The sequence below is a fragment of the Lissotriton vulgaris genome, chromosome 1_2 (assembly GCF_964263255.1).
Source record: "Lissotriton vulgaris chromosome 1_2, aLisVul1.2, whole genome shotgun sequence".
NCBI classification, from domain to species: domain Eukaryota; kingdom Metazoa; phylum Chordata; class Amphibia; order Caudata; family Salamandridae; genus Lissotriton; species Lissotriton vulgaris.
In genome coordinates this window covers 314,381,928-314,405,760 of record NC_141686.1, presented here as the reverse complement: position 1 = coordinate 314,405,760, position 23,833 = coordinate 314,381,928, and positions in this window count along the sequence as shown.

Genomic DNA, 23,833 nt, shown 5'->3' with positions numbered 1-23,833 from the left:
GAAAACACATTTAATATTAAAATTTAAATAATAAAAAAATACATAAAAAATAATAATGCTTACGTTGTAATAACATGCGTTGTAAAAGCACCTGCGTTGTAATATCATGCATTGTAAAAGCATGCATTGTAATGGCACCTGCGTTGTTATGGATTCGTTGAAATGGTACTGCGTTGTAATAGTTGCGTTATAAAGGATGTTCCTCCATTAGGACGTCTCACCAATCTGCTTCCTCTAGGGGGCCCACCCATCTATCCCAGCAAGTTTGCAGCACATCTAAGGTGGCTGGGCTGTTGTTCACCAGCGAACGATAGATCCGCGACACTCCCACTTTCCCCAAGTCGCCCATCATGACCTGCGCCTCAAGCAGGTTGAATTCGGGGAGTGAGGTACCAGGGGAAACATGTGCAAGGAGGGCGTGGCGGAGTTGCAAATATTTGTAAAAATGTATCGGGTAGAGGGAGTGATGTTACTGCAGATCTGAGAAGGCCCGGATGTGGTCACCAACCCAGATGTCCCCAAGAAGTGTGATCCTAAACTGGTCCCACTGGCGAAACCCACTGTAGGCTGATACCTCCGGCAGCCAAGTCCTGTGCCACAGGGGAGTGTGTTGGGCGAGTTTCTTATCCCAGTGTGTGTCGCGCAGGGCCAAGCTCCATGCAGTTAGGACAACCCTAGTAAAAGGGTCGAAAAGTTTGTGGGATAGGGGTACCGTACAGGCAGGCCTGCAGCTGAGGAAAGTCCATGGTCCCAAGCTTGGTCCGGTAAGCTGGATCAGACCAGCCCCAGCAAACCAATCGTGAATGACAATAAGCCGGGTAGCTAGGTAGTAGAGATGGAGGTTGGTCATTCCCATACCTCCTTCAAAGGGAGGTATCCGACTGTGGGCTAGGGCATTACATGGTTTGCCATTCCCCCACAGGAATTGGTAATCACCCCATCAAACTCACGAAACCAACTTCCTGGGAGATGAAAAGTAATGTTCTGTAAAATGTATAAAAAGCGGGGAAGGACCATCATTTAAAAAGTGCTCCTCTACCAAGAGGGTTATGGGGGAGGGACTGCCAACCTTTGAGATCGGATTTGGCTTTTGTGACTAGGGGGATAAGATTGAGAGCCCATTCCAGTTCTGGGAACAGGGTTATCCCAATCCCCAAATATTTAAATGGCTGTCTCCACAGAGGGATTGTAGACTGCCAGTCAAAGCAGGATCGCGAGGGGTAAAGGGGGACCTAAGTGGACTTTGCAGGATTGAGTCGCAGGCCGAGACGTCTTCGTAGGACCGGAGCACCTCCAGACAGCATGTGCCGGAAATCTCAGGAACGGCCAAGAAAAGCAGAAAGTCATCTGCGTATAAGGCGATTTTGACGGTCTGCTGGGAACCCCAAGACCACCCTTGAATCCGAGGATCAGTGCGTATGAGGCATGCCAACGGCTCCATTGCCAGTGCGAATGGGGAACACCTCAGGAAGGACACCATTAGTCAGGACCTTTGCCTGAGGGTTTGAGTACAAGACCTGAATGAAGCTCCGAAAGCGGGGGCCGAAGTTCATCTCGGTCAGAACATCTCCTAAGTAGGACCAGTCGACTGTATCGAAGGCCTTCTCAAAGTCTATTAGCAGCAGGGCTAAGTACGGGGTGAGACTTTGGCATGACCACAATGGTAGCCACGCCAGTCTCTGGAGGGAAGGACCCTGCCTTGACCACGTGTTGGAAGAGATCAGTGAGGTGAGGAATCAGTAGGTCCCGATACGCCAGGCCCCGGCGTCTTCCTGGAATGTAACAAGGAAATGGCACCCTGGATCTCCTCCGGAGTAAAGGGACGATCAAGGTCTGTCCAGTCTGACTGGGAAAGGCAGGGGAGTCGGACCTCCGCAAGGTCCAGTACCTCTGCATGGTCCAGTACCTCGGCCAAAGATGTCCTAGGGGGTCGAGCTGAGTAGAGCTGGGCGTAATACCCCGCAAAGGTCTGGGCTATGGCTGCAGAGGTACAATGATGGGTACCAGAGGCATCCTGGACTTCGGGCACAATGCTGTTAGCTCTAGGGAAGGAGACCAAGTTGTGAAGCAGTTTACCGTTTTTGTCTCCCAACCCATAGACACGGGCCACAGAAGAGCGCCACAGCGTCTTGGCTGAATCGAGGGAGATTTGGCAGATCTCCTCGTGAAGCAGCGCAAGTTGTCTGTCTGAGTGGGCATCCTCCGCAACGCCAGAGGCAGCCTCCAGTCGCGCGGCCTGCGCTTCGAGCTGAGTCAAGCGGGCGGTCTGCTCCACCCGTTTCGAATGGACTAGGCCTCTGGCCACCTCATGTATGGTGGCTTTGCCTGCCTCCCACAGCGTGTCGATGGAGGGGACCGAGCCTGTGTTAGACAAAAAATAGTGCCTCAACTCTAGCTCCAGCGCATCCCTAGTCTCTGTGTCCTGCAGAAACCAGGCATTAAACTGCCAGACCGAGCGTGTCCCCCCGGAGGAGGTACCAAAGTGGAGAGAAATAGCAGAGTGGCCCGAAATTCCTCGTGGAAGGATCGAAACTCCGGAGATCAGTTGGCAGTCAGGGGGAGAAGAAGCAAATCAATAGGGGAATGGGTGTGGTGAGCTGCAGAGGTATGAGTGTACTGTGCCTCCAGGCATCGCAGAGCCCGAGTGCAGATGACCAGTCCGAGAGTCATTTTGAACATGTGAGGCGTGAGGAGGAGGGGATCCCCCTGGCATCAAGGGTTGGTTGCAGTGCTGCGTTAAAGTTGAATATGGTGTGGCCGTGGGGCAGTGCGGTGATCACCTCCATTAGGCAGTGGAGGGTGGAGGAAAGCGTGGCAGGTGGAATGTATATTGAGAGGAAATTAAAGACCCTTCTGTCAAGACTGTCAGAGAGGGATATATAGCGTCCCTGCGTATCAGTCGAGACATGGAGAGGTGTGAAGGGGAGCCAGTGCCGGATCAATATAGCCACCCCCGGAAGCCCCGAGTGCCAGACCCTGTCAAACCCATATCGGGCAAGGAAGGAGCCCTGGGTTCCCAGACGGTGTGTCTCTTGCAGGAGGAGGACGTCGGGGGACTGACGCTGAGCGCTCCTAAGGATGGCAGTACGTTTAATGCGGTCTAGCAATCCGTTGACGTTCCAGGACCGTACCTGGAGGGACCTACCTTGCAAGTGAGTCTAGGGCAGGGGTCTTCAAACTGTGGGGCCCGACCCCCAGGGGGGTCGTGGAGTGATAGAAAGTGGGTCCCACATTCCAGGTCACACTTCTGTCTATTATTATTATTTCCAAAAAGATGTCCTGGGGCTAATAACCATCTGCCGGTTGAATGGCAAATAAGAAACACACAGAAGGGGAAGGAGAACCAGCCAAATGGGTTAACCTACAGGGTATAAGGGCCAGGTGTTTATAGCTTCCTAAAGGATAATAGATTAATGGTGGAGCGAAGCAAAGGTAGGTGAAAGTTCCATAACTGTGCATCCCGCACCAAAACAGTGAGGCCGACTATTCATGTTTTTTTGAATTAGGGAACAACAATAAAGATTGTCACTGACCGAGAGGAGCCTACGGGTGTGCCCAGTGTGGAGCGATGAGAGGGTGAGAGTAGATGGGATGAGAGAGGACAGCATGGGAGTGAGAGAAATAGATTTAAGAGGTCATGGATGAGGAGAAATTTGAAGTGCTGAAGAAGTGCAGAAACGCAAGAGGAGAAGTGACTGTGCGCGAAAGGTGAGGGCACAGAGGAGGGATACTGTTAAACGGTGAGAGAAGCTAGCTGAGTGATGATCTGTGACATTAAAAGATAATTTGGTGCGACGTGGGTGAGGGACAACAGGGTTGAAGGAAGAGAGGGAGTACTGAGGTGGGTGCTGAGGTAATAGGGGAGAGGGACGTTGGTTCAAGAAGGTGTGGAAGAACAAAGACGAGATGTGAAAGATGAATGGTGGACTGGAGAGGTGTAAGATACAAGAAATTTGTAGGAAGAGACTTGAGGTGCTGAGGGGGGAGAGAGGTGATGTGTCCAGAGAGGCCGTGAGATAAATTCGAGAGAGGAGGGCAGTGAACAGACAGAATGGCAAGAGGTGATTAAACATGAAGTGAAAGGTTGAATGGGGAGAGTTCAGAAGTTGTAAAAAGGGCTTGCAAAGTGAGAGAGGGATCCAGGGTTGGAAGAGGAGAGAGGGATGGAAGGGAGGGCGTGAGAGGAAAGTGGCATGGGTAAACTTCTTAACTCTGCATAAGGCTGCCCGGGTTTTAAGGGGCCCTTGCTGCTCCCGGCCTGTGCCAGGTGAGCTTTCAATGTGGCAGCACTTATTCCTGTGGAGTGGGAGGCCCTTCACAAAGGTTGACTAGACATATTTCTGTTGTTTATTGATGTATTTTCATTATAAACTGGTACTGATGAGATGAAATCTTTCCTCAGTGTTACTCTGTGTAAAAAATGTCAAAATAATGAAGCAATACTGTCCCAAAATATGCGGCATCACATAGCATTATTTATTTTTTCTTATCATACAATTTAGTCGAGCCTGCCGCATAATTTGGTCCTCACCTGCCTCATAATTCCAGTAGCTCTGCCTATAGGTTTAGAATTGTTTGTCAGGAGGGGGTCCTTACGCCTGAAATTTTTGACTGGTGGGGTCCCGGCATCCAAAAGTTTGAAGACCTCTGGTCTAGGGAGTGGCTGGTGTGAAGTGAAAAGGGCCAGAGGAGATGTAGGCTCTGGGTAAGAGGACACAGCATGGCCATACGAGAAGGACGGGGCTGGTGCCTGGCTGTGTAATTCCTACTGGTGAAGACCGTGTGAGTGTGTAGTGGGCTGTCATGAAAAATAAAAACAGCAATAGGTGTAAAACTGCATACAGTTGCTCAAACTGATTCAAACTAAACAGAAGATGGAGGACAACACCCCCCCCCGAACCCTCCAACATCCCCCACCCTATACTTCCAAACCTGAAGCATCTGTCGCCTCAAACTAAAACAAGAAGCTATCCTAAAATGGCTAGCAGGGCAAGTTTTGGCGACGGCGATGGACCCCTCCATTCAGTCGGATAATACATTTTCAACATTTAAATAACACTGCCACAAGCCCCGTGAATTTCAAGTCAGTCTTGCTGTCCCAGGGAACCCCAAGTCAGAGCCCAGCATCGTCTCCGGATTCCCGGAGCACCGGGCTTCGAGACAGATCGGAGTCAGAGAGAGCTGGGCGCAGCGTCGTAGTGGGATCTTGGTCGTGGGCTAGGTTCAGCACGGAACTGGCCCGGCTACGGTCACCCAGGTTCGAAGGGACCTCAGTGGAGATCAACTGCTGTGGGCCATTCCCAAGTGATCATGAGTGGTCTCCGCGCTGCTCTCCCCTACTATGGGAGCGGTTGTGCCTCCGCTGCTGCTTGTGTGGAGAAGGAGGTGGTCGGGAAGGGCCCAACATGGGAGGGGGAGAGGCAGGATGGACTCTTAGAGGCCGTTCTTCCATGAGCCATGTCCATGCTGCCTGAGGTGTGTCGAAGAAGATTGCTGTGTCCTGTAAAATGACTCGGAAGCGAGCCGGGAAGAAGGGCCCATAGCGCAGCCCCAGATTATGCCCCCCTACTAAACCCCTTCCTACCCCACAAGGAAGTGAAAAAAGAAAAGTCACCCTTACTGAAACTGACCCACCCCCCACAAAACCCAAAGGACCTTTTCCCCATCCCACCCCAGGACTTCAACACCAAAATAAAACCTATTCCCTCCTCCCTATACCCATCACTACCCTTAAAGTCTACAAAATACCCCCATGATTGAACCCAGCCCTCCCAAAATTGAGTTCATTCCTCTCACATACCAACCCAACCCTCCTGATCCCAAGTCCAGCTCTCCCAAGAACCAACTCAGCCTCCCCAATCCAAACCCCAGCCACCGGAATATCTCCTTAGAGGTGTCTGGACTGCCCACTAGATGCCCCTTCCTGGGGCTGTTTCCCTGACAGTGATCTGGTTGGCACATGACATGGTACAATGGACCACATACCATCTTCTCGACTGGCCTATGGCCTTTGTTTTCGGACACTGATATATTGTCTAAAATAAAAACGTTATTGTTTTTGTAGACCTTTGTCCCGCCATTGCTATTGATGCTAATTGTTGTTATTGGATATTTTGGGATGTGTGACAACAATAGGGATTGTTTCACCGTGATGGCTGGTCCTTTTGCAGTGGTAAGTATAGTCCGACCTTCGGACAAGTTATGGAGTTAGAGTCCGAGGGTCAGTGTTCAATGGATGTGTCAGTGGGATGAGTTCCAATTGGGGCAGACATCCCTTTGGGTGGCATCTGTTATTGTAGGTTTACCACATGCAACAATGTGGTCCACCGGCAAATTATTTATAAAACAGTGTACGATATTGAAGAATGTATTGTAGCCATGGCGCGAGAGAAAGAAAAAGATCATACAAGGAATTCTCAATTAAATTTAATTTATATTCTTTTCTTTACATCACCCTGCACATGAGCAACTCTATGGTCACTTTTCCTATGCACTTTTCGGAGCAACTGTGATATGATTTTCTTAAACATATGTATGCATTGAAAATATTTTTCTTATGAAAGAACAAAAGTAATATAAATTGAATGTAATTGAAAATTCCTTGTATGATTGTTTTATTTCTCTCTCGCCATGATTATAGTACGTTATTCAATATCGTACACTATTTTGTAAATAGTTTGCCAGTGGACCACATTGTTGCATGTTCCGTGCCATACCCAGGTCCCATGACTCACCTTGAGTTACCCCATTAGTTTACAAGGGTATTTTAAGTATAGTAGCGTGCCTTGACCAGTGTCCACGTCTTTAGGCTTCCAGTACTACCTAAGATGTAGGATGGAAATGTTTAATGTGTGCAGAGTAGGTATTTGTTACTCCACATATGAGCGGTAGTAATGTCATAGCTATTTGTTACTCTGGATGCACATGTAAACATGTACATGTGTGTTCTTACCACATACATTTCATAGATTTCTAACAACAGCTCTTGCTGTAGTGTTGTTTTAGGGACTTGCACTTACACATTAGCCTCCTGTGAATGCAAATTTGTGACAATATGGGTTATCCCTGTTATACCCCATGCCACCGGTCCCGTGCACATGGAGAGATTGATGCAGGTGCAATCTGGACTCTGGCCTTGGCCCGTTGCCTCCCAGCAGTCCCCCTGGTTTGACTAACCTGATTCTAGAGGGAGTCTTTACAGTGTGGCCTTTAACCCCTTCACTGCGGCGGCAATTCCGCCGCAGTGCTAGGGGCTGGGGGGGGGCCTCACGGTTCACCTGTGCTTGTGACGGAATTGCTCCGTCACGCGCCTCGGGTGAGCTGTGCTAGTGACGGAACGGTTCCGTCACGAAAGCGCCCGCTCAATAGAACGCGCCGCGCAGGCGCGAAATCAGCACCGCGCAGGCACGCCGAGCGGGCGTGACGGAACCGTTCCGTCACTAGCACAGCTCACCCGAGGCGCGTGACAGAAGGGTTCCGTCATAAGCGCAGAAGGGGTTAAATGTTTGACACTGTGGTTTGTGGGATTCCCATTTACCCGACTTTCCTTTTTCATGTAGGTGATGTGTGAAGGCCCATTACAGTGCTTTAGCAGTGGAGCTGTGTTTTAGTTTCCTGAGGCATCCATACTGAAGTATGTTCACACTTTCCAAGGTTCCTTCAGAGCCCCTCATGTTCAGCTGCTCAGAAAATATGTATTGACAAAATGTCCCAGCGTGATGACTTGCGAACATGTTGCTCACACCCCTCCAACCAAACAACAAAGATAAATACAGACAAAGGTACCCCCCTGCTTTTCCATGGTGGGGCATCGATTTGTTGAGGACTCCTTGTACACAGGTAGGTGTGACACTTACCGGAGGTTGCGTCCACGGTGTTGATTTTACACACCATCGAGCAGATACAGCAGCGGCAGGATGTGTGCGATCGACTCCATGGCGGTACAGGACATGAGGAGCTGTGTACAGGTGTGTTTAGTCTTTCTTTCCCTCCCTTTCCTCTAGTGAGGTGGTGTTGGACCGCCACGATTGGCTCGTAGAAAAGGCGCATCATAATTGGTCATGCGGTTTGTGAGGCGGTCGCTTTGGTCCTTTCCTACATAACTGCAATAAAACTTTCCTGGCGGAGTCAGAGGGAGTGCAGCGGTCGGAGTTCTGTGTACTCACATGCATTGTAATCCACCGGTCGCACCAACCGCGTCCGACTAAACTGAGACAGTCCGCCGACAAGACCACTGAAGCTAGTCCGACCGGCATTGTAATGACCCCCAGAATTATTTATCAATTAAACAGTTAACTAATAATACATTAATTATATTTAACTTCCCAGCCTTTACCCCTACAAACACAACATACACCTCATATATAATTTACTAACTTTCTTAATTACACAATTTACATAATTATCAATTAAATAATTAATAATAATTATCAATATTAATTATTATAATGAATTTCCTTCATACCATTTACCCCTACAAAAACCACAACCAACATCAAAATATTAATTAATATGGATTTTCATTTTCCATACAAATCGGATCCGTATTTTTTTCCATACAAATTGTACAAGTCCCTTCCAACCCGTGTAGTACGATTCGTACGGGAAAAATACATACAGATCGGCCCTATCCTTACAAATCGGATCGGCACGGACTTGTAAAAAAGACCATACAATTTGTAAAAAGGCTGTCTAACCCGTCAAGTATGATTCGTACCGGGTTGTCAGCATACGATTTGTATGGATTTGCGGAAGCACAATCGAAGATCGGGAATCTGCGGTCATCGCATGATCTGCTGGCCAGACGTATGGAGGAGTATGATAACAGGGCCCGACGGAACAACATCCGCCTGGTCGGGGTACCGGAGGACAGTGGTGCTGCTTCGATCGATTTACTGGTCGAGGAATTAATTGTCGCCAAACTTGCTCCCGCAGGCCTTAGTAAGTTCTTTGCGGTTGAGCGTGCGTACCACTTCCCAGGTGGACAGGTCAAGCCGGGGGCACCCCCGAGGCCTATTATTGCTAGGCTATTCCACTTTCGGGACAGGGACGCCATTCTTCAGGCCTCTCGCAGACACGGCCCGCTGAAATTTGAGAACAGCTCCATTTCTATCTACCCTGATTTTACTCCTCAAGTGCAGCGGCAACGATCGGGATTCCTGGGAGTGAAACGTCGCCTGAGAGACTTGGGACTTAAATATGCGATGCTGTTCCCCGCTCGCCTACGTATCGAGTACAGAGAAGGTGCTTTCTTTTTTGATCAACCGAACAGTGTTAGTGACTGGCTGGACTCATTGCCAAAGGACGACGCCGAGAGCGGGGGCCCCAGAGGCGCGGACGGAGGTGCATCGGCACAGGAATGACATTGGGTCCTGAGGTCCGATTCTGGGTCGTAACTATTTGCAGAGTATTTTTATATGCCTTCACTTTTAGGCCCAGGGTTGGGGCGGGTTGGGGTAGTCTCTCCCTTCCTCCTCAGGGGTTCTTTGTGTAGATTTCGGAAGGGGCGACAGGCACACTGCAGTTTGGGGTGGCTTATGAGTCGGCAGGGGTGCAGGGTGGGGGGTGTTGTAACGGGTTCTTGCTCGGGGGTGGGGGGAGGGGTCTTGGTTGTTTTTTGTGTTCTATGTTTTCTCTCTCACATGGTACTTTATCGCTTGCATGTATCCTTGCTCTGAGGTTCTGGGAGGGGGTGGTTTGGGAGTCTTACTGGAATGGGGGGGGGTGACATGAAAGTGCTGTCTTGGAACGTTAATGGTCTGGGAGATAGGATTAAACGTGGTATTGTGTTTCAATTTATCAGACGCCATTCCCCCGATGTTGTTTTACTCCAGGAGACCCACTTGATAGGCAATGCTTGTAAAGCTCGTGACCGCCGAGGTTACCGACTTGTGGCTCACGCTGGCTTTACATCCGGTTCCCGGGGGGTTGGTATAATGGTGAAATCCTCTTTGGCCCTTGAAATAGATGACGTCACCCTCGATGATCGGGGTCGATATGCTGCTGTCTCGGGGAGATGGGAGGGGAGGCTGATTGTAATTGTTGCTGTTTATATTCCCCCGGGACTGCAGGCTACCACTTATGCTGACCTTGGTAGGACTCTTCTAGGGCTTCCGGATGGTCTCCTGAACATGGGCGCGGACTACAATTCGGTGATATCGGGCGAGTGTGACCGGTTGCCCCCTAGGGTTCTGCCGTTGTCCCAGATGTGGCTGACTGACTTGATTGAGACCTTTGGGTTGGTGGATGTCTGGCGGATGTTGCAACCCACACAAACTCAGTACACTTTTCACTCTGGTGCTAATGGCAGCCTCTCGAGGATTGATTACTTTTTGATGCTAACTGCTAACTCCTCCTTGGTGCGTGGGGTCCGGCATCTCCCTAGCGGTATTTCTGACTATTCCCCCCTGTTACTCGAGGTTTCGGTGGGAGGCTTTTCTGGAAGTAGGGTCCCTCATATCCATCCCTGGCACTTTAGGAATCCTCAGCTTCGCTCGAACTTGGTTAAGGCGATCGATTGTTATTTTGATGAGAATGAGGGATCGGTCGCTTCCCCTACGACTCTATGGGAGGCTTTCAAAACCGTTATACGGGGTTCCGCGTTGTCCATTATTGCGGCTGATAGGAAGGCAAGGAGGGAAGCTGTGCCAGCTCTTGAGGCGGAAATAACTACGCTCGAAAGTGAGTTGGGTGGAGACGATACACCTGCACTTTTACACTCCTTAGAGCTGAAACAGGCAGATTATAGAGCCTTGGTAACTGATGCTGCTAAGGTGATGCGTATGAATCAGCTAGGTCGTCTTTACAATGTGGGTGACAAGGCTAGTAAGCTCCTGGCGTGGTTGGACAAGGCTGAGAGACTGAACCGGGTGGTGCCAGTAATAACCCGTGAGACTGGTGAGTGTGTGACTGATCCGGGGGAGATCTTTGAATGTTTTGTGGACCATTTCCGAACGGTGTACGAATCTGTGAGTGACCGAGATGAGGCTGACTCCTGTTTGCTTTTGCGTGACATTGCACTGCCTTGCGTGTCGGAGGAGGATAGATTAGCTCTGGAGGCACCTATCACGGTGGACGAGATCGCCATTGCCATTAGGTCCTTGCGATCAGGCAAAGCAATGGGGCCCAACGGTTTGCCTATCGAGCTCTACAAACTGCGACCGGACAGAATGGCTGCCTATTTGCGCACTATGTTCGTTGATGCATTCGAGGCGGGCCTCCTCCTTCCGAACAGCGTTTGGCTACCATAGTGGTCATCTACAAGGATGGCAAGCCTCGTGACCGATGCACCTCTTATCGCCCCATTTCGTTGCTCAACGCCGAGCCTAAGATTCTGGCCAAAGTCCTGGCTAATCGTCTATTGTCGGTGATCTGCGACTTGATCCATCCGGATCAGTCCGGTTTTATTCCCCATCGAAATACAGCTCTCAATCTTCGTAGACTCCACAGCGTTCTCGCCAGAGCTGAGACTCTCACTGAACCTGCAGTTGTGGCCTCCTTGGACGCCACAATGGCCTTTGACACCATTGAGTGGCCATATTTGTGGGCGGCCCTTTCCAAGTTTGGTTTTGGTCCTAGCTTTATTGCATGGGTGCGGCTCCTATATGAACAACCGTTAGCTCAAGTTGTAGTAAACGGCAGAGTTTCTGAATCATTTCCATTGGGACGTGGCACCCGTCAGGGGTGCCCGCTCTCTCCACTTCTCTTCGCATTGGCATTGGAACCCCTTGCAGCGTGGCTTTGCTGGGAACCCTCGATTAAGGGGATCCAGTGGACACCGGATCTGGAGGATCGCGTCTCGCTATACGCTGACGATAATCTTCTTTATTTCACCTCACCTCAGAAGTCTCTCAACGTGCTCTTCGATGTTCTCACCTCCTTTGGGAAGGACTCCGGGCTCGTTATTAACTGGACCAAATCGTTAGTCTATGTTATAGCGGGGGTGCTGCCTCCGCTGCCTCGTAGATTCCCGATTCAAGTGGCAGAGGTTGGCTTTAAATATTTGGGAATTTTCATTTCTATCGACTCCTCAGTGCGCTATGACCATAATCTCTATGCTCCTCTTCGTCGCCTCAAGCAGGATGTACGAAGGTGGCGTGATTTGCCCTTATCTCCACTGGGACGAGCAGCACTTTTTAAAATGATGTCCCTCCCCAGGTTTTTATATGCCTTACAGAATTTTTTCGATCCTGTTCCTTCCCGTTATTTCCGTGAGGTTGAAGGCCTTCAGAGGCAGTTAATTTGGGACGGACGAGCCCATATGGTACGATGGCGGTATTGCTCTGCCTGACATCAGACGTTATTATTGGGCCTCGCAATTAAGTGCGATTAACCACGTGACGTATTCTCCAGGGCCCACTCCCGCTTTCGCTATGGATAAACTCCTGTTGCCGGGCGGCAACTTCAATAGAGCCTTATATTCGAAGGCACCACTCCGGCTCCTGACTGGACCTACGAAGTGCGCCGTGCGTGCCTGGAAGGATGCGACTGTGGCTACGGGTTGGAGCGATAGATTGACGCGCATGACCCCGCTATATGATTCTGAACGGCTGGGTAACAGATGGGATATGATTGGTATTAGCAAGGTGGAGGATCTTTGGGCCAGAGGCACAGTAAAATCCTTTGAGGCCCTGAAGGTAGAGTATCAACTGGACGACAAGGAGTATTTTCGTTACCTTCAGGTGCGGCACGCCCTGCTTTCTGCCTTTCCCCCTGGGACGGAAATCCCCCAGTCGTCCCCGCTGGAAGATCGTATACTGGACGGCCATGTCCCGGACAGTACGATTTCTTTAATTTACAAAAAACTCATTAACACCAGGGCTGACCTTCTGGTGAAACTTCGGGCCTCCTGGGTAGCAGATGGTCTCGAATTGGATGACGAAGACTGGCAAATGGCGATTTCCTCCCCCAAGGAGGTGGCTATTCCGGCTCGGCTTCGCTTTGTGCAAATGAAGATCCTCCACCGAGTCTACATGACTGGTATGCGTCTGGTATGGATGGGGCTCTCCACTGATGGATTGTGTAGGCGTGGCTGTGGTATGAACGGCACCTTTCTTCATATTCTGTGGGAATGTCCGGTTATTTCCGCTTTTTGGTCTAGGGTGCATGATGTGATTGGGCGAGTCACTGGGGTCCCCCTCCTTCCTGAGGCGAGGCACTGCCTGCTTAATGTGTGGGAGCCTACAGATTGTACGGCCGCTCAGACCTTCTGGATCACCCTGGGCAACATGATTGCCAAGAGGGACATAGCGCAACTCTGGGGCTCCCACAGACCACCTGGAATAAGTGCCTGGAAAGATAACCTGGATTGGTGCATGTTTCGGGAAAAGACAGTTTATGAGGCTCGAGGTCGTCCTAAGAAATGGGGTAGAATCTGGGCACAATGGAATGAATACCGTGGAGACATCTGTACCCCACCACTTGATTACACTGAGACCATTCCCTCATCCCCGTAATTGACGTTCCCTTAGATTAGCATCTATTCCTTTTTAACATTCCCTTTCACTGTCTCCCTGCCCCTTGAAGAACTGGTTTCATTCTTATATATTGATTTTCCCCTTTTCCTCCCCTCCCACGGACTAGACATTGTTTTTACCATGTGAGTGTTTCTGTTGTTTGTTTGACTTTCGACAAAATTTCGTTATCCTTTATATGATGTTTTATGCCACTACACCGTAATGAATCGACTTATGGCCTTTCCGCAGCGCAAGGTGGTTTATAATTTACTTTATTGTCATAGCGGCCGGCCTGATTGGGTTGTAGGCAGACGCTGTGTAATGTGCATTTGATAAATAAAGGTTTAAAAAAAAAAAAAAAAAAAAGAATCATGAAATAATTATAAATAAATTCTGTCCCAGCCTATACCCCTACACAACCCGCATCGTTTGGCTCACCAGAAAGGTGCTTCCTAATTGGGCATAAGGTTTGTGAGGCGGCTCCCTTGGTCCTTTCCGACATAACTGAAGTTTGAAATTTCCTGGCGGATTCAGAGGGACCACAGTGATCCGAGTTCTGTGAATACACATGCATTGTGATCCGGCGGTTGGACTGACCACTTTCGACTGAATCGCTGTGGTCCAACCGCCACTGACAGGACCGAAGAGTCTAGTCCAACCTGCATTGTAATAACCCCCAGAACTATTTATTAATTAAGCAACTAATAACAATTAACTAATAATAAATTCATTACATTTAATTAACTTTCCGCCTTTTACCCCTACTCACCCCAAAATCCAAATTGGTCGGCTCACCGGATAGGTGCATTATAATTGGGCATACAGTTTGTGAGGTGGCCCCTTTGGTCCTTTCTGACATAACTGTGGTCGAAATTTCCTGGTGGAGTCAGAGGGACTCGTAGGTGGTCGGATTTCTGTGTATTCGCATGCAATGTAATCCGGCGGACGTACTGCCGCTTCTGACTAAGCTGCTGACTAGCAACATAATGACCCCCCAATATTTTATCAATTAACCAATTAACTAATAATACATTAATTCTATTTAATTAATTTCCCATCCTTTACCCTTAAAAACACAACATCCGGCACCTCAACTATAACTTACTAAATTTCTAAATTGCTTAATTTACATAATTATCATTTCAATAATTAAAAAATAACATTAATTATTGATTATTATAATGAATTTCCTTCACACCTTTTACCCCTACAAAAATTACAACACACACCAGAAATATTAATAAAACATTTAATTAATTCTAAAATTTTACATAATTAATTAATAATAAATAAAAATAAATTATTAAATGTTATAAATACATTTCTTCCCACCTTATACCCCTACACACTGCACAACCCGCATCTAAATCTTAACACAATTAAAAAAATGTACACAATTAAAATAATGAATTAGCAATTAAATAATTATTATTAATTCATTATTATTATAATTAAATTACTTCCCACCCTGTACCCCTATTAACCCCTTAACCCGCTACAGCACTAAAAATATAAATAAACGAATAAATTAACTTTAAAAACAACTAAAATTTGCAAACTATATTGAAAAAACATTAACAATTATTATACAAACAATTGACAATAACATATACAATTAAAGTATCTACTAAAATACATTCAATCAATTTAAAAATGATATTATAAAGAATTATATTTTTTATCAACGATATTACCAACATACATAGATATTTTTAACATCCATATTAGCAACATAGATATATAATCTACATCATTATTACTTACCTTAAAATCAATAAATATTCTAGGCAAAGATATTTTTGCTCATGATATTTCTGCATCACGATAAAGCCTTCCTGCCTCCATTTATAAATACAGACAGAAAACCATTTCTTTTCTTGTCTGTATTTTTTTTTTTTAAATCAATTGGGGAAGTGTAGAGGAGATGATAGAATCACCCTCCTGAACTAGACTTGTAAACAATGGGATTCTATCAATGTGAGTGGCGACTAATTTAATTTGATTTTGTATATTCTCTAAACTCGTGGATACACTGCAATTTGAACATCAGGCCTCTCTGCGAGTGGCAGAATGAGGGCACTGTGTGTTTTTAAAATACCCCTCACACACAATGAATCCCATAGTGTCATTCTCCCATCACAGGGTGGCGGGCGCATCCTGTATATTTTACATTGTGGCAGGCCGTGCTGCAAGCAGCACCCACCGCAATGTAAAAATTACATGTCGTGCTTTTACAATGTGACAGGCACCGCTCGGTGCCTACCACAATGTACATGCAAATGCAGGGGGGTACCATAGGTACCCCCCATGTGCACCCCCCACCCTCCTAACACTCTGGGGGCCCATAACGGGCCCCCAACAGCAGGAACAGCCAGCCTTTCCATGGCAGCAGTGCAGCCATGAAAAGGCTGATCACAGCCTGCATCGTAATATGGATGGCGGTGTCTTCCAGACACCACCACCATACGAGTCGACCAGCGGAAAAGCGGCGGACGGTCTTTCCATCTGCAGCGGACCCCCCAGCCGTCATAATATGGCAGGGTCTTTGCAGTGAGGATGGCAGGCGGATCACCCCTGCCAGGCCGGCGGGGGCGATCCGCCCGCCATCGTAATCGGCCCCATAAATTTTAGTTGCCGGTTCGCAGGAAAGCCATGAAGCTAATAATATAGACCCCCACAGTGAGACCATGACTTCTAATGATAACAGAAATCACAGCCGGCCATTCAGATGGGGAAAAGGGTAAGGAGAAGAGAGAGAATACACTGATAAGAAGCTTACCATTGCTATGGAGGACTGCTATTAAACAACACAAGATTAAAAAAGAACCTTGCAACACTCGTTTCATGTAGAATCATTTTACCTAATTACCTCGAGTAGCAATTCCTCTAACTACGCCCTTTCTTCTCTAAACCGTAATGCAGTCTCTCACTGGAAACATAAGGAAACTATTTTCATTATTTCTCTTTGAAAATCCTTGTGGTGTAGTTTTTGCGTATAAACCTAGTAGAGAGTTCAATGCACACGAGTTCAAAACAAGACCCAGCCTTCTAAATCCACAGGTAAATGACAATATGTACAATGCCGACGATGGGAGCCAGAGACACAATGTGCAAAATGAGAATGTGCCAAAAAAACACAATATGCTCCCTCATGTACCCTCTCTTTGTAAAGCGCTCTGTTATCTGCAAAGATCTTGTTCGCGCTATATAAAACTTTCAAAATAAAATAAATAAACATGTGAGAGAAAATAGTGCGCTCACATAAGAAGTACAAATATACAAGGTCCTGAAAATGGGAATGGTCCTTAGAATGATGTAACTAGACAAGCTACAGCTAGTGCAAAAGTAGGAAGGCAAAGTTCCGATCAAGGTGCTCCTACAACAAGACACGAGGATCCTCCGATGACTGTCAAACACAAACTGCTTTGGGAAGTGATGAGATTCTGAATAGACTCTCTTTCTATTTGATCACAATCCGATTGGGGCGTTGAGTCTGAAATCCCTCTTCATACGTGTTTCAGGTTAGTTTCATTTTTGACATGTGATTCACCACAACTCGTGCCACCTTTCCTCTGATCCCGAACACCCTCATATTGAGCTCTCCAATCGCAGTAAGCATTTAACAAACACCATTTGGTCTTGTTATTTCCTGTCACTCTTTTATTTATAGAAATAAAGGACCCCCATCGTGGTCAAGTAGAAGGGAGAAAATGTCCCTTCACTTGGGAAAAACCTTAGGTTTTTCCTAAAACCCTCAGCCACCAGGGTTACCCCTTGGTGGCGTGCTTCATCGTCGGGTCCTTCCCTGTCCGCTACGGAACAGGCGTGCTGTGACCAAACGGATTACGCGGGAGCACTGATTTCACAGGCTATGAGAGGCAGATGTTGTGCTGTGGAGGAGTGAAGTTAAAGGGGGGAGTGTACGTAAATTTACCTGGCTAGTGGGAAAAGTGCTTTATTCTGACCCCTAGTCGGGAAGGTTAAACAAGCATTTACAATGCAATGGTCTCAGCATTGTTAAAGTTAGAGCTATTGGCATTTCTCATGACATTATTTTTATTTATGTTTTTGTTTTTAAAACATAAATAAATGGCATTGTCATTTACAATGCCAATAGCTTAATCGCTCACAAATGCGAGACCTATTGCATTTGCACCCACACACAGAGCTACACAAATAAAGCCACCCACACTCACATACAGAGCCACGCACACAGAGCCACCCACACAGAGTCATTCACATAGAGCCACCCACACACACACACAGCCACCCACACAGAGCCACCTACACACACACACACACACAGCCACCCTCACACAGACAGAGCCACCCACACATAGAGCCACCTACAAAAAAAGCTAGCCACACACACAGAGCCACCCACACACACACAGACAGAGCCACACACACACAAAGAGCCACACACACACAGAGGCACACACACAGACAGAGCCACACACAAAGACAGAGCCACACACACAGACAGACAGAGGCACACACACACACACACACACACAGAGCCCAACACACACATACAGAGCCCAACACACACACACAGAGCCCAACAAACACAGAGGCCAACACACACAGATCCCAACACACACAGAGCGCAAAACACACACAGAGCCCAACACACACACAGAGCCCAACACACACACACAGAGCTCAACAAACACAGAGGCCAACACACACAGATCCCAACACACACAGAGCGCAAAACACACACAGAGCCCAACACACACACAGAGCCCAACACACACACAGAGCCCAACACACACACAGAGCCCAACACACACACACACAGTCAAGTCAAGTCAAGTCAAATAATTTATATAGCGCGCTACATACCCAGAGGGTCTCAAGGCGCTTGAAGAAGGGTGGGGAATTACTTGTCGAATATCCAAGTTTTAAGTTGCTTTCTGAATGCTAGGTGGTTCTGAGTGAGGCGAAGGTGAGTGGGAAGTGAGTTCCAGGTTTTAACTGCCAGGTAGGAGAAGGATCTTCCTCCCATGGTGGTTTTGTTGATGCGAGGCACAGTAGCAAGGGCTTGGTTGGAGGATCGTAGCTGGCGGGAGGGGGTGTAGAAGGAAAGTCGTGTGTTGAGGCATTCGGGTCCAAGTTCGTAAAGTGCTTTGTGTGCGTGGGTTAGGAGGCGGAATGTAATCCTCTTATTGACGGGGAGCCAGTGGAGGTTTTTCAGGTGACCAGAGATCTGGTCTTTACGTGGGATGTCTAGTATGAGTCTGGCTGAAGCGTTCTGGATGAGTTGGAGTTTTTTCTGGAGTTTTGCGGTGGTACCGGCGTATAGGGTGTTTCCGTAGTCCAGGCAGCTCGTGACCAGTGCGTGGGTGACCGTTTTTCTAGTATCGGTGGGGATCCAGCGAAATCTTTTTTTGAGCATGCGAAGAATGTTGAAGCCAGATGATGAAACGGCGTTGACTTGTCTGTTCATTGAGAGTGAGGAGTCCAGGATGACGCCCAGGTTCCGTGCGTGGTCCGTCGGGATGGGTGCTTTTCCAAGGGCCTCTGGCCACCAAGAGTCATCCCAGGCGGAGGGGGAGGTACCTAAGATAAGGACTTCTGTTTTGTCTGAGTTCAGTTTCAGACGGCTGTGCTTCATCCACTCGGCTACTTTTTTCATTCCTTCGTGTAGGTTGGTTTTGGCGGTGTTCGGGTCATTGGTGAGTGAGAGGATCAGTTGAGTGTCATCAGCGTAGGAGATGATGTTGAGGTTGTGTTGGCGTGCTATGGCCGCGAGGGGGCGCATGTATACGTTGAAGAGGGTGGGGCTTAGTGAAGTTCCTTGTGGCACGCCGCAAATGACTTCAGTGGCCTCTGATTTGAATGGTGGGAGGCGGACTCTTTGAGTTCTTCCGGTGAGGAACGAGGTGATCCATTCCAGTGCTTTTCCTTGGATTCCGATGTTTCTGAGGCGTTGTAATAGGGTGCTATGACAGACTGTGTCGAAGGCTGCGGAGAGGTCCAGGAGGATGAGGGCGACTGTGTTTCCATTGTCCAGTAGAGTTCGAATGTCGTCGGTTCCTGCGATGAGGGCGGTCTCAGTGCTGTGTTTGGCTCGGAAGCCGGACTGTGAGGAGTCGAGGGATTTGTTGGTTTCGAGGAAGGCGGCGAGCTGGTTGTTGACAGCTTTCTCGATGACTTTGGCCGGGAATGGAAGGAGCGAGATGGGGCGGTAGTTTTTGAGTTCGGTGGGGTCAGCTGTGGGTTTTTTCAGAAGGGCGCTGAGTTCGTGTTTCCAGCTTTCCGGGAAGGTGGCGGAGTTGAGGGAGCAGTTGATGACGTTTCGGAGGTGTGGTGCTATGATGGAGTCTGCTTTGTTGAAGATGTGGTGAGGGCATGGGTCTGTGGGGGATCCTGAGTGGATGGAGTTCATCAGGCGGATGGTGCCCTCAGTGGAGATTGGGTTCCAGTCATTAAGGATGTTCAAGGGGGGTGAAGGTACTGCAGAAGGTTGGGTGGGTTGGTCTCCGGGTTGGTTGTCGAAGCTGTTGTGGATGTCTGCGATTTTGTTGTGGAAGAATGAAGCTAGGGAGTCACAAAGGGCTTGAGAGGGAGTGATGTCGTTGGAGTTGGCTGAGGGTTTGGTAAATTCTTTGACGATGTTGAATAATTCCTTGCTGTTGTGGGCGTTGTTATCTAGTCGGTCTTTGAATGCGGCTTTCTTGGCAGTCCGGATTAGTTGGTGGTGTATGCGGGTGGCGTTTTTGAAGGCGTCCCTGGTGCTGGTGTTTGGGTCTTTTTTCAGGCCTTCTTGAGGGAGCGACAGAGTTTCTTGGGTTTCTTAAGATCATCGTTGAACCAGGAGGCGTTTTTGCTGCCTAGTTTGATTTGACATTTTTTCAACGGTGCTAGGTTGTCGGCGCTGTTGGTTAGCCATTGGGTGAGGTTAATGGCTGCTTGGTTGGGGTTTGAGGAGTGGGCAGGGGGGTTTTGAAGAAGCGATGAGGAGATCTGGTCGATGGTGATTTTGTTCCAGTTTCTTCGCAGAGTAGGTTGAGGATGGTTGTGGGTTGTGGTCTTTTTTTAGATAAAGTGAACGCAGCTGTGGTCCGTCCAATGGAGAGCTGTGGTGTGACTGAAGGAGACATGTTTGCTGGAGGTGAAGATAGGGTCGAGTGTGTGACCTGCATTGTGGGTGGGGGTATTGACAAGTTGTTTGAGTCCGAGGTTGGCGAGATTGTCCAGAAGGGTGGTGGCGTTGCTGTCATTGCTCTTTTCCAGGTGAAAATTGAGGTCTCCCAATAGAATGTATTCCTCGGAGGGGAGGGCGTGTGGGGTGATAAAGTCAGTGATGTCGTCACTGAATTGTGCACGGGGTCCTGGAGGCCGGTAGAGGAGGGTGCCTCTGAGTGTGGTCTTGGGGTCGGTGTGGATCTGGAAGTGAAGGTGTTCGCCTCTGGCAAGGTTGACGTCTGAGCTGGTTGAGATGCGGATGGAATTCTTATGGACGATAGCGATGCCTCCTCCTGTTTGTTTGGTGCGGTCCTTACGGATAATCTTGTAACCGTCCGGGATGGCAATGGTGATGTCTGGGGCTGATGAGGCGTTCATCCATGTTTCTGTTAGGAAGGCGACGTCCGGAGAGATGGTGTCTAGTAGATTCCAAAGGTCGATGGCATGTCTGTGGACCGAGCGGGTGTTGAGTAAGCATGGGCGAATTTTGCGGATCTCGCGTTCGCGAATTTTGCGGATTTGCGGATTCGCAATCCGCAAAATCCGCGAATTCCCGCGAATTTGCGGATTTTTTTTTTTTTTGTGTTCGCCCGTGTTTCTGCCAGTTCGCGAGGGTTTTTACAATTTCGCAATTTGCGAACTTACCTGTCGGGTCGCAAGTTTTGCGAACTTGTTGTTTCTACATGTCCAGCCTGTTTGGGACACTCTTCTTCATCACTGCCACTCTCTGTCACCACTGCCACTCTCTGACTACTCATGCCACCCTCTGGCCCACCCATGCCACCCTCTGTTTCATCACCACACCCTCTGGTTGTCCAGTGTACCTTATTTTCGGCAAAGCAAAGCACACCTTCCCTGCCTCAAGTGACCTGAATTAATTTGGGGCTGATTAATGTGTCACAGAATATTTTTTTAGCTGGCACCTGCTTCCTTAGTGCGCCCTGATTAGTGATCTTTTGCACTTGCTAAGTGCTTTCATTGTTGCAAAATTAGTTACAACACCTGCCCTGCCCCAACTGACAATAATGAATTAGGGGCTAATTAATGTGTCACTGAAAGAATTTAAAGTTCCAGCCTGGCACCTGCTTGTCTGCTCCTTTAGCTGTAAATCAGGACCTTTGTGGCATACAGTTAAGGTCAGAGCAGGGTCACACAAAATAGTTGCAAGCAGGCAACCGAATTCTGGAGGGCCCCCTCAGGAAGCACTACAAAGAATCGTTACAAATCATGAGGTTGACCTTTTGCACCTGCTCATTGCTTTTGCTGAAATCGTTTTTCGGTTTTTTTCGCGCTATTCGCGGGGCGCGGCGTCGTGCGAAACCGACCGCGGAAGCCGCCAATTCGTGCGAATGAGCATTTTATTTTTTTGCAGCTTGTTGTTTCGCGAGTTTTTTTGCAGTATTCGCGAGCCGCTTGCAGCACAACACGCGAATTTACCCCAAGGTCGAGTACGGGCGCGGCCATTTTGTTTCCGTGACGTATTTCCGTTTCCGCCCGCTATGTATAATCTCGCGCACTAAGCGCATTGCGAGTAGAGGTTCGCACGAGATCGCGCGGGAAATCTACAGGTTCGCACGAGATCGCGAGGAAAATCTCGCGCGAACTTTCTTTCGCGCTCGTGAACGGGCGCCGGCCATCTTGTTTTTCATTCATTTCCTGTGTCTGGGCATGGTGTTTAATCCTCTTGGTATCTTTGCCATCCTTTGCTTGTTTTCAGTTTTTTTTTTACGATTTTGCTTCTTATCTATCCCTCTCTTTTCCTAGCTGTATATTTTTGTCTTTTCTGCTATTTTTCTTTACTTTTAAACTACTTTTTTAAACTCTTTTCTTTTCTTCTTCCCTATCCTATTCTTTCTTAATTTTCTACTTCTTCCTACCTTACCTGCCCAGACCATGGTCAAGCCAGGCGCCGTGAAGCTGCCCAGGCACTTGAGGGCCGCAGCGGCGGCGGGGAGTGGTGCTGGACCCAGTGGCAGGACAGCATGCGGGAGATTGAGGGGGGAGCAGGTGACGCGACGGGAGATCTTCAGCCCGGAGGAAGTGGGCGCGCTGGTCTACTTCGTCCAGCGCCGCCTGCCCAGGACCATCGCGGGAGGCGGCAGGATCGCGGCCGGCGGGTACAACATGCGGGAGCGCCGGAAGCGGTGGGAGAAGGTGTGCTGGGCCATATCCCACCTCTACGGGGTCCAGCGCACCTACAGCCAGGTCACCCATCGCTGGACGGACCTCCTGGACCGCGAGCGCGACCTGCTGGACCAGCTCGGCTTGGAGATCCCCGGGCTTGGTGAGTAGTAGTAGCCATTTAATCACTCACTACTATGATGTTTTCTCCTGCTCTGTGTTGTTGTATTGCAAATATTTGTTTTTTACATGGAGCAAGCCAATAATGCCGCTGATGACGATTACATTGTAGTTAAATTATATTTCAAAATCTTCTGTGCATTTCAGGTGCACTGCTCTCCTTCTCAGTGGCGTTGCTACTATGCTTATTTGTTTTCTATTTCGTGGTCTCATTGGCCTGAGTAACTATTATGTATGAGTGTACTTTACAGAACTGCGTAATGCTAGACACTAGGGGGCAGATTACATTTACAAGCCCCTTGCGCCACGTTTACGTTGCCTTGCGTGACGCAACAGCGGCGTAAACGTGCCGCATCCCTGCGAGTCATTTACAGCATGACGCATCTAGGGAGATGCGTCATGTTATAAAGCCATGGGCCTGCACCACAATGGGTGCGTTCCTAGTACGCAGGGTGGGCGCCGCGGTCCAGCGGCTGTGCGCCTCGCAAAATTGCCTGCGTGAAATGTACAAGATTTAACGCAGGCACTTCTGCGACGCTGCTACGTCAATTCAATTCCTTATGTCTGCTCGAAGCAGGCGAAAGGACTGACACAGCATGTTAAGTATTGGGTGGCCCTGAGCATTACTGGAGTTGCATTGCGTTGGCGACGTGACTCCAGCGATGCGCCGCTCTTACGTGACGAGATGCCTCACGCAAGTGCCTACCCTTGCGCCAGGGCGCGCCGCATTGTAAATGAGGCACATCTGCCGTGTCGCAAGGGTAGTTTTGCGTGACGCATTTGATCTGGCGCATCTCTGGAGATGCGCCAGAACGCGTAAGTAAGTATGCCCCTAAGGGGCAGAATTGCAATTACCGTCGCATCCCTGCAAAGTAGCAGGGATG